Source organism: Cupressus sempervirens, chromosome 1, assembly GCF_028749045.1.
Source record: "Cupressus sempervirens isolate cs-2001-9-10 chromosome 1, ASM2874904v1, whole genome shotgun sequence".
Taxonomy (NCBI): Eukaryota; Viridiplantae; Streptophyta; class Pinopsida; order Cupressales; family Cupressaceae; genus Cupressus; species Cupressus sempervirens.
In genome coordinates, this window is record NC_143118.1 from 406196595 (window position 1) to 406214060 (window position 17466).

Sequence of the window (17466 nt, forward strand, 5' to 3'; positions counted from 1 at the left end):
AACACATTTTTCTCGATGAAACTATATCTTTGTCATATTCTTCTAAACCCTTTTTGAAGAAAGTAATAGTATTCTCTAACCTTTATCATTATGTTCAACCAACACTGCAAAAATTATATCCATACTACCATATGCATACAATATGAAGTCTTTTATGAAATTGGGATTCAAAAAAGTAGGAGCAGCTGATAATGCTTCTTTCATTGTTGTAAAATATTTAGGCTTCTCTTGACTAGTTGAATATAATGTTTCTCTTGAGCATTGTTGTTAATGGTTTCAGCAAGTTAGCAATGTCTAGAATGAAAGCTCTAACAAAGTTGATTCTCCCAAGAAAGCTTTGCAATCCCCTTTTATGATGTGGTAAAGGTAGCTCCAAGATGGTTTCAACTCTTTCAAGATGAATGGTGATGGCTTGCTTGGATACAACATATCCAAATAGTTTTCCTTCATGGGCAATAGACACACACTTCTTTGGATTGAGGGATATGCCAAAGTCTCTGTATGTTTTTAAGATTTTCCTTAGATGGCCAAGGTGATTTGCACCATGCTTGGGGAAAATTGTGATATCATCTAAATAGATTAACACAAGTTTTTATATTAGATTACTAAAAGCCATTTCCATGGCCTTTTGAAATGTAGCACTACATTTGACAAGCCAAAAGGCATCCTTTTATATGCTATCGTATTCCACTTCATGGTGAATGTAGTTTTGAAGTAGTCCTTTTCTTTGATTAGAACTTGATTATAGACATAGTATCCATCAAGAAGTGAAAATCTCTCTCAACCTAAAACATACTGAAGCATTTTTTCCATGGATGGAAAAGGGTCAAGGTCTTTCAATGAAATTTTATTGAGGTCTCTAAAGTCAACACATAATGTGATTCCCCCATTCTTTTCCCTAAAAAGAACCATATTTGACACCCAATTAGTGTGTTTAATACAAAATATTATCGTGCTCTCAATGAGTCTGAAAACCTCTTTTTGCATTAAGGGTTCTAAATTTGGACTGAATGGCCTTTGCTTCTACCATATGGGTTTGGAATTGGATTCTAAACCAATAGATGTGAGGAAAAGCATGTATAAAACCCTTAAGTTCTATGTATCTCAAGCCAAAAACATCATTGAAATCTTAGAAGAGCTGAATGTAAGGTTTCTTTTCTTCACAATGAATTGCCTTATCAAAATTTAAATTCTTTCCCTCTAAAATCTCAAGATCTTCATAATGATTTTATTGAACCACTAAGTTGGTTTTATTCATTTTAACTTGGTCATTAGTGTTAAAGATAAACTCTAGAGTGACCAATCCCTTGGGCATCTTATTGAAAATAAGTTGTATAAGTTGATCACCATATTGTTCATTCACTCTACATTAGTTGAAGGTTGAATGCATGTCTTCTTCAAGTATAAAATTAAAAGTTTGTTCATCACTATCAAAAACTTGCTAATTAACCTCATTGTCAGGTGTGAAAGGTCTAACCACAACATTGATATGCTTTTGTACACTTTCTTTGCTAATATCTTCAACTACATCAAACTATTCTCCTACAATAGCCAATCTATCAGTATGTTGATTCAATCTTCTAGGAATAACAATTAAATTAAAAGCATCAAAATCTTTAATTATATCCCATACGCTTGTCTTCTAGCCATTTAATTTTTCATTCTTAGTCATGTGCAACCCTCTCACCTAGTTGACAACAAAATCACTATCTCTAGACACTTTTATGCAATTGATCCCTCTCATTCTGGCCCATTCCAATTCTTGAATCAAAACCCCTCATATTCATTTGTATGGTTTGTACATCCAAAACTGAAATAAAAGGCCATATAGTCTTTATTTCCATATGTAGAGATCAACATTGCTCTCCCACCTAAACCATTCTTGCTCCTAGAACCATCAAAGTAGAACTCTCAAACCTGATCTTGCTACTTAAGATGATTAGTTGTATCATTGACAAGATTCAACATCACTAACCCAACTTCTTGGAAGATGTAATTCCCTATACCGAGATGTATAATAGCTTCCATGATAATATCATTGTTCTTCTTCATTGAAATATCTTTTATTTCCCACTCATCTAGCAAGACATCAGGGATACTATCAACTTGAGTATTTATATCTTGGGCAACAAGAACTTCTTCTTGATTAAGTGCAATGCAATTAGCATAAAGATTACACTTAGTGTGTAAGGTTTAATTTGGTATTTTACAAGTAACTCATACCTAATCATTAGTTTGGTCCCATATCTAGTCCTAAATAACATATGTGACCAATCTACAGATAAATATCCTCCTATCTTGGTTTTGAATTCTCTTGATAAGAAAAGTGAAAATATGGAGGCAAATCTATCATAGAGATATCTTAGGGAATATAAAATGTAGGACATGTATGGAGTTTTAGTATTGCATTCCTTATGAGACCTAATTTGTTGACACATGAACCATGTAGTTGGACTACACCTTTCTCTAAGGGTTCATATTTTAAACCTAGCTCATCTGCTATCTTCCTACACATAATGAAGCTTGTGTCCCAACTATCTACCATCCAATTATGAACTAAATTATTTCAAATAATCAATTAAATATAAAATAGTAGAGATTTTACATCCTTACCTTTTGATCTAATTTTCCTTCTTGCTACTAGCTTGAGAAATAGTTCCTTAATTTGTGAATACAACCCTGCTAAGCTAATCAACAACTTGATTTGGAATATCTATTGCCATGGCTTCTTTCAACAAATCAACTTGCCCTTCAATAGCTAGAGAATCCCACATAGACATGGTGATACTCATCCTTTTCATTTTCTCAACAATATAAAATTTCACAATAGCATGTATCTTTTCTTGGATTTTAGGGACAACAGGATGTACTTGTTGATGTGACTACTCATGAGTGACAATAGGAGGATTTCTTTGTTGCTCTTTCTATCCCTAGATTGAAAATGGCTTCTTAGTTCATGCCTCTTTATTTATCCCTACATCACCATCTAGGGATCTTTTCTTTGATCTAGTGTAGACACCACTTGTGGTATTATCTCTATTCATACCACATTGTTCTTCTTCTTTCTAGTTCATGAATGTAGCATCTATAGGAGACCTCTAGTTGTCTCTTAGCGTGAACATAAAATGTAGGTTGTGAAATAGAAGTACCTTGAACCATTAAGGCTTGACTCATTGCCCCATTGGACCATGTAGCCTAGTTATGTTGTTGATTGCAAGGATATCACCAATCATAGTCTAGTATTAGGTTATTTTGAGTAGGGACCATATCATTAACATTAACTAGAGGAGGAGGAGTATTCAAAGTATTAGGATTACCAGGCTTAAAAACTATCCAATTATAATTTTTCCTATTATGTGCGTACTGGTTTTTAAAATGTTGTTGGAAGTAGAATCTAATTCTAAGGTTGGGATGGCTGCCTTAGTTGATAACCTCACTTATTAATATTTACTATCTTATTAGTCCAATTTTGCATGAGGCTCTTGTAGCTTTGATGAAGGTCTTGGAACTATGACTTATTGTCTTGGAATAGTCAATGATGGGTTAGAAGTTTGTATGGGTTGAGGCATATTATGTTGGATATATGGATATATAGTCATTGTAGGCCTAGGAGAAATCTTACCAACTTGAATGAGGATATTCTCATCTCTTATAGAAATGTTAAAACCTCGTGGTAATGGGTAACCCCCCATAGATGGTATCATAATAGAGGTATCACTATTTAAGCTTCTCAAATAATATAGAAAAGCATGTTCTTCTAAATGTTAGTTTGTGGTGACTAATCAGGGAAGTGCTATACATACTTCATAAATTCTGTAATGAAATTTTTTTGGGCCATGGCTGACATTGTGGCTAACATATGGCTGACATATGGCTAACATGTTGTAATCATAAAGAGGCATCAAATTACTTTTATAAATGGGCTTAGGGTTATGTAATTTTTTATTAGGCTGTGATGTGAAATTGGTTCTTGTGGCAGTATTGAGCTTTAAGGGGTTACATATTATAATCAGGTTGTAATCACTGGATCATAATAATATCGAACTTGCTCTTTGGTGGACATAGCATGACCATTGGGTGAACCACGTTAAATTTTGGTATCGTGTTCTTTTCTGTATGATGAATTATTTTCTGTTATTGGTTATATTTGCCTGTAATTATTATTTCTTTCCATGGTTTAATGGCCTTGTCTTAATTGGTATTCTTCTCTAGGTTCTTTGGAATCTATAGTTGAAGTCCGTCATCTGCTCATGAAGAGCATGCTTGATGGTTGTAAGTTGTTCAATTTGAGAGATAAAAAAATATGAATTTTCTTCAAAATGTTTCGTTAAGACATCTCCTAATGCATCCTAGGAATTAATTGAACCCACAAAAAGGATTTGAAACCATTGCAAAGATTTTCCTTTGAATGATGATGCAAGGAGCTTCACACTAATATCCTCCTCAGTGACATGATGCATATTTCATAATGTTGCAACATCCCCGATGTGCTCAAATACTATTGTCTAACCTTTTCAGGTGAAATATGATAAAGTCTTCAAGGTTGGTAGAGAAATATCATGATATTGAGCTAAAAGTAGTGGATGCACTTGATTAAAGGGGATAAAAAGAAAACTGCCTTCCCATTGGTGCCTGGAAATATCTTCTCCTTGGAGCTACAACAACAACAAGGATTGTTGGTGGAGGGATAGATTTGGCACTTCTTGTGTGAATGAGAGTATCCTAGTTTCTTTTAGTTGTTCTACCTCTCCTTCTAGGTGGGGACTACTCTCTATATTCAAAATTTACAGGGCTACATCTTGTCTACACTCTTCCCATAAATCATATGCACTTGTCTTATTTTCCATAGTTAGAGTCACCAGAAGTGTATATTCTTTACCTGTGAACATGTTTATTAGCTAGTGTACACATCAATAATAGAAAGAAAATATGAAGAAAAGACTGGGACTCTTTCTTTAGTCCCATTGGGTGTGCCAAAATTTTTATCACTAAAAGTTTCATCTAGACTAAATTCTAACTCAGTCAACTTTGAGTAACATAGAAACACGCCTAGGTAGTGGGTGTACCAAGGTTAGGAGTGAATCTCTAGGTTATAGGTCAGTGCCTTTTGATCTTTCACTGATTTACTTCTTCAAACAAAAATTTAAACTTGAGAGAGAAAGGGATATAAGGATTACTTGAAAGTAAATATTAAAAGTAAAGGGGGTGATACACCAAATATTATGATGAACATATTTCTTTCCTAACACGATAAAAGACTTTTGAACAACAAAAATAAGCAAAATCCTGACCTCAAGGAACTCATACATGAATATTTATAAAGAAGGATACACTTTAGACAAGATGATAAAGGGATTGATAACATTAAAAAAAAAATTCCATAAACTTGAAAGAAGTAAGTGTTGGGACTCAAAATTGACTTCTCAATTTGCGTACCATTCTAAGATTTTGAACCTTATGGCTGAATTTTAATGTATGATTACTTGGCTTCCCTATTGAAGCCTATGAAGTGTTTAATATTTTTAGCACCTTGCATTCAACTTTTTTTTGCATCCTATGAAGATAAATTTTCATTCTAATTTATTTTGTGAAGTCTCATTTTGAGCAATTTTCAAATCTGCATTATTGCCCAAGTGTCAAACAACATCTAGCCTAGTTTGCATTTGAACATCTCGCACTCAGTAATGTTTCATGACTTAGTGCTTTGGGAGTGTTTATTATGCATATCAAAGAATATATGTTTCATATTTTAATTTTTTTTGATATGTTTTGACTAGGTTTTGAATCCCACAAAGTTGGTTGTTTATTGTTGTCATGCTGATGTAAATTGTTCAAAATTTTGGGAGGCCTTGTTTGACCAGTTATAACTTTGACCTAGTTGATTAAAATGAGAAAATTCCTTTTGTATTCCATTCTATAGGTTAGAGATTTATTATTTTTAATATTTGAGCTTATGAAAAATCCATTTGATTAGTTTTTGAACATGATTCCAAATGCAATGTTTTATGCTTTACTGATGTCATAAAGTGTAGATTGTTCAGTACTCGTATTTGGGATGTCATAATTTTGAATCTGTGATAGGTGAGATTAATTGGATTGTGTCATTATGATCTACTCTAAAAAATCTTTAAGTGTTCCAATTTTCAAGTCTTGATGAATCCATCTGCACACTTTTCCAAGTTCATTTCTTTTGTGAAAATCACCTTTCTGACATTGTTCCTATTTCTGTAAATCCAAGTAGCCCACTTTGACCATTCACCAAGTTTTCCTAGTTATTTTTCATGATCCCTAATCATAGATTTATACTCTCCTCATGATTTTGAAGCAATGATCCAATTTCCATTCCCCCAAGTGTTTGTTTGCCTTGTTTTCAAAGCCAAAATGAATGCGATTTATAGTTTTTTGACATATTTACTTGTAGGTAGTTTTAAAGAAGGAAAATTTGATGGTCAATATATTTTGACACCAAATTCATCATGAGATTAAATCTAATAGCATAAGAAAATGCGGAACAAAGAATCAATGTGTTTGATTTAAAAGCCTAGTCAAGTGGTTTAGCTAGTTTTTAAGGCCAGTCAACATGGTAAATTATGTTTTAAATGTTCAATTAATGATCGGTTTTGTTTTCAATCACTAAAATGAGTTCATTCGATCATTTTGTGGTGTCAAATGTTTTAATTCAACATTTTTTTAGTTGGACCTTCTTTGGGGCCTGACTAATCTCATCAAGATGCCATAGGAATTGATTATGTCTATTAGAGTCACTTTTATCACTGTTAGTGTATTTTCAATTTTCAAATGGACATGGAACATTATTACTTATGGAGACTATTAAAGGGGGTAATTAAATACACCATAGAGGTCCTAGGTTTCATACTTGTTGAGATCTTATTCATTTGCAACTAGTTGAAGGGGTGTAATTATTGGAAAATGTATTATAATGCCTTAAATTTGTAGGTGGGCCTAGCATAATGTTTTTATATGGTATTCAATTGCACATGAAATTCAAAGTGCATATGTTTGTTGGATTTTAATTCTATAAGAGACATTGAAGACAATGCAATATTTTCTTTTAGCACTAAACATAGATAAATTATCTTCTTCCATTGGTAGTAGGCTATGGGAAAGTGAGATTGCCAAGAAGATGATAAGTTTCTACATAGTTATCCATTACCCAAGGTTCATATGTTGTGGTGACTTAAGTGTTGAAGTGGCCAAAGTGGTAGACAAGTCCAACATCCTCAATACTTACAAAAAAAAGTATAAAGTGGAGTGCATAGACTAGTGGTAGAGATGGTAGGAATAGGGCAGTCAATAGTGATGAAAGGTAGCTAGCTCATGAGTTAAAAGGTGTGGAAGACTTGGGTTGATGTGGTGAGAAGTGACACATATAGAAGAGGTGATGAAGTGCCAAGATCATGGGAATGTGTTGTAGATAGATGGAGATGGAGCTAAGAACAAAACAATTGATACAATGAATATTTTTTGATGAGAGGGGAACTCTAATGGAAGGTATTCCAGATGAAATCCATGGAGGACCCCATATAATTGTCTAAAGGCCATGGAAGAAATGTTTTCCATTCGAATGAAGTTTCCAAAATTGACCCATACCTACCAACCATATCATGTTATGCATTGGCAAATGATATAGAGATTGAGCACTTTGCCAAATTTAGCAATTTGGGTTCTATACACAGGCCAAAAGTAGAATGCCATATTTTGAAATGGATAAAAATATATCCCTGGTAGATGTCATTGCTTATGGATTGATCAAGGATTAAAAGAAGTTGAATGGTTAGAACACTCACCCACGTGATTCTAGACAAATGTGTATATAAATTTTTGGCACCTATAAGCTTTGAAAGTGGGATGTTGAAACAATGATGAAGGAATACATATGAAATCATCCATGACATTAGAGGGAAGGATGGAGTATCCCATGACTACCAAGTTGAGGTGCCTGAATATGTTAATAGATCAATACTTGATCCTAAAGTCATGTGAGTCACTTGTTTTTTAGGGTGTCTATAGTAATGGAGGATAATGGAAAATATTCTAAATCCCACATTCACTATGGAAGATTTGTTTTATATTTTCCAAAGCATGAAGCCACTTTACCTAAGTGTCTCAAAAAGAACTTGACTAGCCAGAAGGGGAGACTAAACATAATTTTGAATGGACAAATCATAAGGTGACAAGTGGTAGCATTTGGATGAACTATAGAATAACACATGGTAGACTCCTCTAAGTTGGGAATAGTTATCAAGGTGATGACATTGCAATGAGTGATACGTGGTTCGATGTCTCTATGTTTCTAGTGACATGGACATCACTCACAAGGATAGTGATATAGTGACAATCCGCCATGTGGAAGGGTCAATGTCATGGATTTAGTGATTGGGTAGAGGGTGACAAAGCAGTGACCAGGATCAAGGTGCCATGTGTCATGATGTCACTATGTCATGATGAGATGGCACTATGCTGAAGAGAATAGCGACATGGCAACACAATCAAGTAGTGACATGTGGTGCCTAGGTGGAAGACTTTTCAAGAAGATGCTAATGAGGCGGTATAAAACATAGCAACATGACACATGGTGATCAAATTTGACATGGTAGTTGTAGGATAGATGTGGCAAATTGTCCACATGGTATAGGAACAACAATTATCACTGCATTACCAAGAAAAGATGTACAATATGGTGACATGGTGACCCAATCAGAGGTTAGCACATGGTAGTGGGTCTAGGAGGATGTGTCAGAATGAGGACCAATCTAGTGCTACCATGTAGTGCCCAAGTGGTAGAGGTTCTAACATAATAGGTGACAGGGAAAGAGACAAACCAATGGTATAGTGACATGTGTCATAGGAAAGTCAAACTAGTTTGACACAAAATGCATAAAAGGAGGGAAAAACCAAAGTTTATAAAATAATAATTTTTTATAGTTTCTTTTGTTTATGAATGTATAGGAAGGTTAAATAAACTATGGCTATAACCTATAGTATTGACTTTAGGGAATTTTAAATCTTTGCTAAAAATGCAATCCTCAGGGTCATGCCATGAGCCTGGTTTTCAAATGAACATCTTGGGCATCTCTGATGCACCAACAAAGAACTATTATATATGGTGAGGACTAGGAGAGAACAAAATTTCCATATATATGGTTTGTTTCCACACAAGAAGCCATTGGTTCAATTTATTTAGGGTTTTACCATAGATACACATTTTTAAACCTCATTTAGTTAAGGTAGTTCAAATCTAATTTATGGAAAAATGGTGAATTGGGTGAATACCAAAGGTAATAATATTTTAGTTAGGGATGGATTTTCTCACCTCCAAGTCAATTTAATCAATGCTTTATCATCATTTCAGACGCATATGTGATGTTTTTGACCAAGATAGGGTTTCTTATGAATTAGAGCAAATAGTTTGAGTTTGTTGAGACACAACGATGAGATTCCTTTCTATTTTTAGTTGTAGAGAGAAGACAGATGTTTTAGAATAGTAGGGAATGAATATTCAAGTGGACACATGTCACTTCTAGATTCTATCCAAGATTTTATTCCTCTTCTATATCTTTCTATTTCTCTATCATTGTAAGTGTTCCAATTTTTGATATTTTCATTATTGTGATACCATGTTGGTTGTAGTCGGTTTGTGATGCCATAAGGTTGGATCCAGAACTATATCTCCACCATTTCCTTTAGTATATTTCTTTGTTATGAATAGAAATAATAAAGCTAATATAGATCATTCTGGTCTATTTAGGGGTTTTAGGAGTCATTTACATGCATCTTGAGTGTATAGTTTCAAAGAAATGAATACAAATGAACAAAAAACTTATTAGTCTCTTTTTGGTTCTCATTTCTAATCTCTATAATTTTCATTTTTTTGTTGTTTAGGGATGAAGAGCTTAGAGCCATTTTCATCCCCTCAAAGTTGTATGTCTCATATGTTTTTCTATTGGAACAAAGAGCCAAGTAAATGCTTGATATATTTGACATGGTTACTGGTTATTTGAGAAGGATATTTTATGAGAATGGAAGGCTTTTAGGCTTTCAATATCCAGAAGGGCTAACTCTAGTTTTGATCAAAACTAGAGTTATCTGTAAGAGTCAAATATAGTTTTGATCAAAACTAGAGCCACCCTAATTAACCTGCATGGTTTAGGTTTTTATTTTTGATAGAAACTAGAAACATTAGTTTCTATCGGAACTAATGTTTCTGGTTTTGATATAAACTTAGTTTCTATCAAAACTATGAAAATTTTGGTGTTTTTCTAGGTGGGAGAAGATTAACTATGATTTCATGGCTTCTAGGCTCCATTACTAGGTTTAAATGGAGCACTTAAGTCATTTACTTATGCATGATATATGTATTTTGAATGAACTTTCTAATGACTATGAATTTTCTACATTTTGAATTTTCTAGATATATGTATTTGCACATGAATTGAACATATGTTTGTTATAAAAAATAAACCTATATATTGTAACTAAGAGATTAAAAATTTGAAAAATAATTATGGTCTTCATATTCAAGTCCTCCTTCAATAAAATAAATAAATTTGAAATTGGGAAAATATATAATAAGTTACATGTGTCAAAAGCCATGTATGTCCAAATTCATGTTAGGTCAACTTTAAACTCTAATAGAATATGGAATACTAAGGATAAAGGCATCATATCTTCTACATGATGTTAACAAACTAAATTTGAAAGAATCGCATTGATATCTATTGTAGTAAAAAATATGTGTGTCAAAAACAATGTCACTTTTTAAAAATAAGGTTTTTGATAACATACCAATTTTTGTGAGAGAAAAATAATTCAGTCAAATCAATAAAAAATAAAAATTTAAAAATATATTTATATTTTGCATAGAAAATCCTAAAAGACTCTGATTTACTTCATCTTCAAATTCCTAACCATTACATGGCAATTTGCGTCTGAAAGTGAAAATTTTCTTGAAAATTCATAGTTTAGTGTTAGTTTAGGCAAGAAAGTGTAAACCATTATTGTGGGTTCACCCAATGAGGTATTTATGAACATCGATGTCTGATTCTCAAAGTGATATGATAGATCTAGTATCTGGATGTATAGAATATGAGACTAGTATCATACATGTATGTGTGTGATATATGTAACTACCCAGTTGATAAGGCACTCATTAGCTGTAGGATCAATTTGTTGTTACTATTGTATATTTGGGGATTCGCTGAAATCAAAATTATAATCATCGAATTTCCTTTTTGTTTAAGAGTTGGAAGCATGCCCTCACTCAACTTGTGGATTTCATAGAATTGGAATTTTCTACTACATATCTTTGTCATTGAATGAGTATAGGAGAAATCAGGGTTTTATTTACTTTATTTACATTCAAGTGTGTGTTTTTGAACAACTGGTAACATATAAATGAATCTGAGGTAAATCCACCTAGGTTTTGTAAAGCCTAAAGTAGAAGAAGGGTCTAGCCTTATAATTGGCCCTATGTCTGAAAGATTATGTTATAGATGGAATGCAAGTGCCCCTAGATGTATTATGTTCTAATCAAGATAATCTGAACTATAACATTTTAAACCAACAATAGGTAGAACATCAGGACTTGCAACCTATATAAATACTCCAAACCTCCCTTATAGCTAAAACTAAGACAAAACATAGGGATTTAATATAAATCACAAGAGTTATATCAAATCAGTAATTTGCAAAACAAGAAGAAAAAAATAGAAGAATGGCTCGTGAAATGTTCCTTTATTTAGATTTCAAATTTTTTTCACTAAATTCATCCAAATTGACTATAAAGCAAAGAAAGTTGTAGAAAAAGCATGGAGGATTCTTAAGAAATCTCAATAGCACTATTTTGTATAAAAACATAAAAATTTCAGCCAACCCCTAATCCACATCTTGGGAATCCTTATAAATAGAAGGATTGCAACAAGCCTTAGATGGAAGGGGTACAAATATTTTTAGAAAATTACATCTTACATTTACATTCTACATCTCTATGTTCGAGTAAAACTGGGAGGATGATTATTGAAAATGCGGGGTGGGACTTTCTAGTGGAGTACTTTAACTAATTCTCTTTGCCTAAATTGTTTTTTTTCATCACGAAATTCCTTGACTGCATCAGTCGATAGAGTTATGATATCTTCAAATTCTCTTACCACATTTGTTTCTTCTCTAGGGTCATTCAAAATATCTGATCCTTCCTTTTGATATCTTAGCTTTTCTTTATCCAAGATCAGATCTTTATTTTCTTATTTTAGCTCTGTAGCTTGAACCTACCATTTCTTTCCACCTTTGTTTAAATTCTTAACTAATTGCCCATTGGGATCACAGATATAATAGTTGAAGAGTCAACTTCAAATTTTGACTCCCAACCTCTCAATGCTACAATCAAACCTCAGTTACTCTATCACCATAATTAAACCCTTAACATCATTCTTGACCATGATCATGCCATGGAAAAAAATACTGACCACATCACAACCTTGCAACATGTTTTGTGACTGATGGATTCTAGTTGTAACATTGTGCCAAGATTGAAAGTTGGTTGTTTGGCTGAAGTGGTATGAGATCCTAGGTTTGCAACCTATATCTTGAATCAATTATTAACCCCTCTAACAAGGAAACAATGACACCACTACAATGGAACCTTAACCTCAGGTTACAATTAACCCATTGTGATTTTGTGACAAGGGCATATGAACTATTGTTAAGAAACGAGCCCACGAGTACACACATTAGATTCTTGTTATGTCAGCTTGGGTAACCTTCTTTATTTTATGATTAGCAACATGAAAATGATCACTAACCTATCTTTGATTGAATGATTAGAAAGATGAACCATCCTCTTCTCCCAAAAGTCAAAATAAGGCACACAATGTGATGTGTCACCTCTCCACTGCTTCACAAGCTTAACTCATGATTAGTTTTAACCCCTCACAAACATGAGAACAAAGAGGAATCACATGCTTGCAACCTTAACCATAAGCATTCACCAACTCTAGGTGACCTCGCGATCAGATAGGATTCACTACCTTGCAACTTGTATTTTTAGCTTAGCAGTTAATCTTGTGACCATGTGACTAGTTGTTATATTGATGGCTTCATGCTCAACACATCATTACAACTTGAAATTTAACTTGATCATCAACTTTTACAAATGAGTGATCAAGGAAATCATTGTTTCATTTTCTTGATCTTGGGTTAGCATTAAGCTTCTACAATTGCATAAACCATTGCTTCAATCACCTGATTAACTCCTTTGCCTAGTACTAGCATAAGATGTGACTACATCATTCATTCTTCCAGAAATGTGACAACTACCATAGCATTTGATCTCCTAGTCCAAACTTAGTACTTTGGAGCTTTCTTCAATAGAAGATATTGATTTAACATCTTTGGCCTTCATTCGATGCATGATATTTTTGGATTTTATCACCTGTAAAGATGAAATAAAAGAATCTCTAAGACACTTGCTCCACCATGAAACATGTTTCTCCCTTGTATTCTCACATATCTTAAACTTCAATCACTTTGAAAATGTGGGGATATGCCGACTGTCGATCTTCATCTAATCAATGGCTTGTGCAAGGTTAGTTTTTCTTTGGCTAATTTAGTATCATAATCAAATCAAGTACTACCACATCATCAAGTTTTCTCTGACATAATTCTTATTGTGTGGCTCAAGCATTTAACCTGATGACTAGGAAATAATGCAAACACATCTTTGAAACTTATACCCATGATTAGGTTTAACCACCTACTACTATGCACACAAAGATTTTGCAGTGTCACCATCTTTAATTGTTAATTAGCTTGACTCTTCATGACCATGGGCACATGAAATTAGCCACCTGATGATTATGTCATACCACTCCTCTACTTTTGGGTTTAAGCCATAACCTCTCACAACAATGTGAACAAAGCCTTCTAATGGTAACAACTTTAAAATTTTAACAAGGCTTAAGGAATGAGTAGAAAAATATTTGAATACAAGGGTTAGTCAAACTTAGGGACATAAGAGATCAAACATGATTACATTTACATATTTCTCTCATGTATGCATGGCATTTAACGAACCAATAGAAACATGTGAAACATGGCCACTACCCTAGAGAAAAGACTCGTCAATATTTTTACTCTTTTTTTGTGTAGTAATAAAAATGGTAATAGGTTCAATAGGAAATAAGATATTGGAGATCAGAATGTCATTATAGGAATACCAAATCAGGTTTATAACAATTGAAGGAAATTATAAATTCTTTCACTCCCACTAGTTTCCTATGTTCAACCATTTCAAAAGGAACTTCACTTTTTTCTTTCCTTATAGATTTTGTCTTCTTTATCTCAACCTAAATCTAAAGATAATGAGAATGGTTTCATTCCTTTATGTCAGAGCCTTATTCTAAGGCTATATAAATTTTTTCTAATTATTTCTCTCCAAGTGTGTCCTAATCCCTCATCATAAATTGACATAAATAATCCCTCCTTCAACCTCATTTGGCTCCCAATAATATGTAGGCTATAAAAGAAATAGGAGTAGAATGGACATAGAAAATATTAAAAATTAACCATCGATAGACCCATGATTTGCTAGTAATATATAGGTTGAGATATTTTCATTCTTTAAGAGACATAGATCAAACAACTCAAACAAGAAAATATATGAAGAATAGATTAACTCTTTCTATCCAATAAGGAAATTACTCAAAAATAAGCTTCAATTCTTATTAAAAATGTAGAACTATTACTCTTGCAAATGAAATTACACTTCTACAAATTAGAGTTGGTACTCATAGGTAGAAAAAAATATAAACTAAACTCTTAACTTACTCAAACTAGAAAATGAGTAGCTACTCTCAATGAAGATAAAACTACTATTTTCTTCTTCACTCTAATTTCTACATTGCCCAAAACCTACATTTATAAAAGAAGTTCCTATCCAAATATTAAAGAGTTTCTCTATTATTTCACATGCATTCTTGACATTATAATAACTTTGATTTTGTAGTCCAATAAATATTTGACAAGATAAGCCTTGGATAAATCAAATAAGGATAAGATTCACTAAATATTTGATTAATTTTTCAATTCTATAAACATCACCTCTGTGACGATGCATGTGTCTTGGTGATTGTGATTAAAATTTCCAATACTCTCACTTAATGACAACTACCACCACTTAAGATTCCCAAACAATCTCTTTGGTGCTCAAAGATCTCTCATCCTAGTGGCTTGCTGAAAATATTTGCATACTAATCTTCAAATCCACAATAATCCAAATACAACCCTCCTTTGTTAACTAATTCTCTGATGAAATTGTATTGAGTATCTTTATGCTTGCTCCTTTTATGAAATACATGATTATTGGATAATGCAATCCCTGATTTATTGTGACAAAAGATCTTTATTTCTTCCTCTTATTTATGCCTCAAATCTACTAACACTCTTCTCATCCAAATTTCTTGACATGCAACTCTTGTTGTTGCTACATAATTTTCTTCTTCTAATGAAAGAGTTACAGTAGGTTATTTCTTGGATCCCCAAGATACTGAACTTCTTCTAAAATGAAATACATAACCAGATTTACTTTTTCTATCATCAATGCTACATGCACAATCACTATCGATGTACCCTATGAGTTTGAATTCATCTAAACATGAATAATAAATTTCTTCATTTCTCATTCCATTCACATAACTCACAATTGTTTTCCCTATTTTCCAATAAGATTCTTTTGGAGACTCCATGAACATTGAAATAAGACTCACACCATACATTATATCTAGCCCTATGGTAGTTAAACACATTAGATTACCAACAAGTCTTTTGTACAATGATGGATCAACATTCGATCTCCTATCATCCTTACTTAGCTTCAAACCTGTCATAACTAGTGTTGTTGGTGATTTTCTATTGATCATATTTAACCTTCTCAATATATCATTAACATAGTTTTCTTGTGATTTGAATATACCATTCTCATCTTGCTTCACCTTGATTCCAAGGAAGTATTTCATAAGACCTAGATCAATCATTTAAAATTCCTTGTTCACAGCTTCTTTGAACAAGTCAACTTATAGATCACCTATAAGTATCAAATCAACAACATATAAACATACAATTATTCTTTTACCTTTCTCATTCATCTTTTGGTATAGTGTAGGGTCACTATTGTACCTATTGAAGCGTTCTTGTACAAGATAAGAATCAATTTTTCTATACCATGCTCTAGGAGCTTCTTTGAGTTAATAGAGTGCTTTCTTGAGTCTATAAACCTTATTTTCATGTCATGGAACCTCATATCCTTGTGGTTGCTTCAAATATACCTTTTCTTCTAGAAAATCATTTAAAAATGTAGATTTGACATCCATTTCATATACTAACAACTTCTTTTGAGCTGTAATTACCAATGTTTCACTGTAGTCAAATTCAAGCTATTATGAGTATCCTTTTACCATAAATCTTGTCTTATTCCATTTTATAATATCTCCATATGCATTTATCTTCGACCTATAAACCCACTTTACTCGTATCACATCTTTTCCTTCTAGAGTGTTTACTAAGCCCCATGTATGATTCTTTTCAATAGCATCAATTTCCTCATCCATAGAACATTGCCATTTTTCATCATTTATTGCATCCTCAAATTAAATTGGATCATCTACTTGCAAAAATAATGCCAAAAAAGAATTGGGATTAGCATCATTGTCACCTTCATTTTGATCATATATGTTCCTTAAGCTTCTCATTCTTGGTCTCTCTAAGATTGATTATGTTTCACTTGGAGTAGATCCTGACTTGATGGTCCTCCACCAAGACTTCTCATTAGAGATGGTATTTCTTGTACACTACTCTGCTGGGTTTGAGTAGGTACAAAAGAAGTTACTATGGGAGTACTTGTTGGAATTATAACTTCGCTACCCTCTTATGGAAAACATACTGAAAAATTAAATATTTTTTGCATGCTTCCATCCCAATTTTCTTCTTCCATGAATTGTGCATCTCTACTTATCATCACTTTTCTAGTTACAGGATGATGAAAAGTATAATTATTTGTATCCTCACTATAACCAACAAATATGCATTTTCTACCTTGTTATCCAATTTATTTCTCAACTCATTTTGGACATGAGCATATCCTACAAATCCAAATAGTTTTAATGTAGAAACGTTAGACTTGTTTCTATTCTATTGCTTCCTCTAGAACCTTTTCATTACTTTTTGGCCCGGTATCTATCCATTATGTAGATTCCACATGCTACAGCTTTTGCCCAATATTCATTTGATATATTCTTATCCTTCAACATACTCCTAGCCATTTTCATAATAATGATATTGTTTCTCTCTGCAACACCATTTTTTTGTGGAGTGCACTTGGTAGTAAGTTGCTTTTGTATTCCATGATCCTTGCAAAATTTGAGAGACATATTTGACATGTATTCACCACCTCTGTTA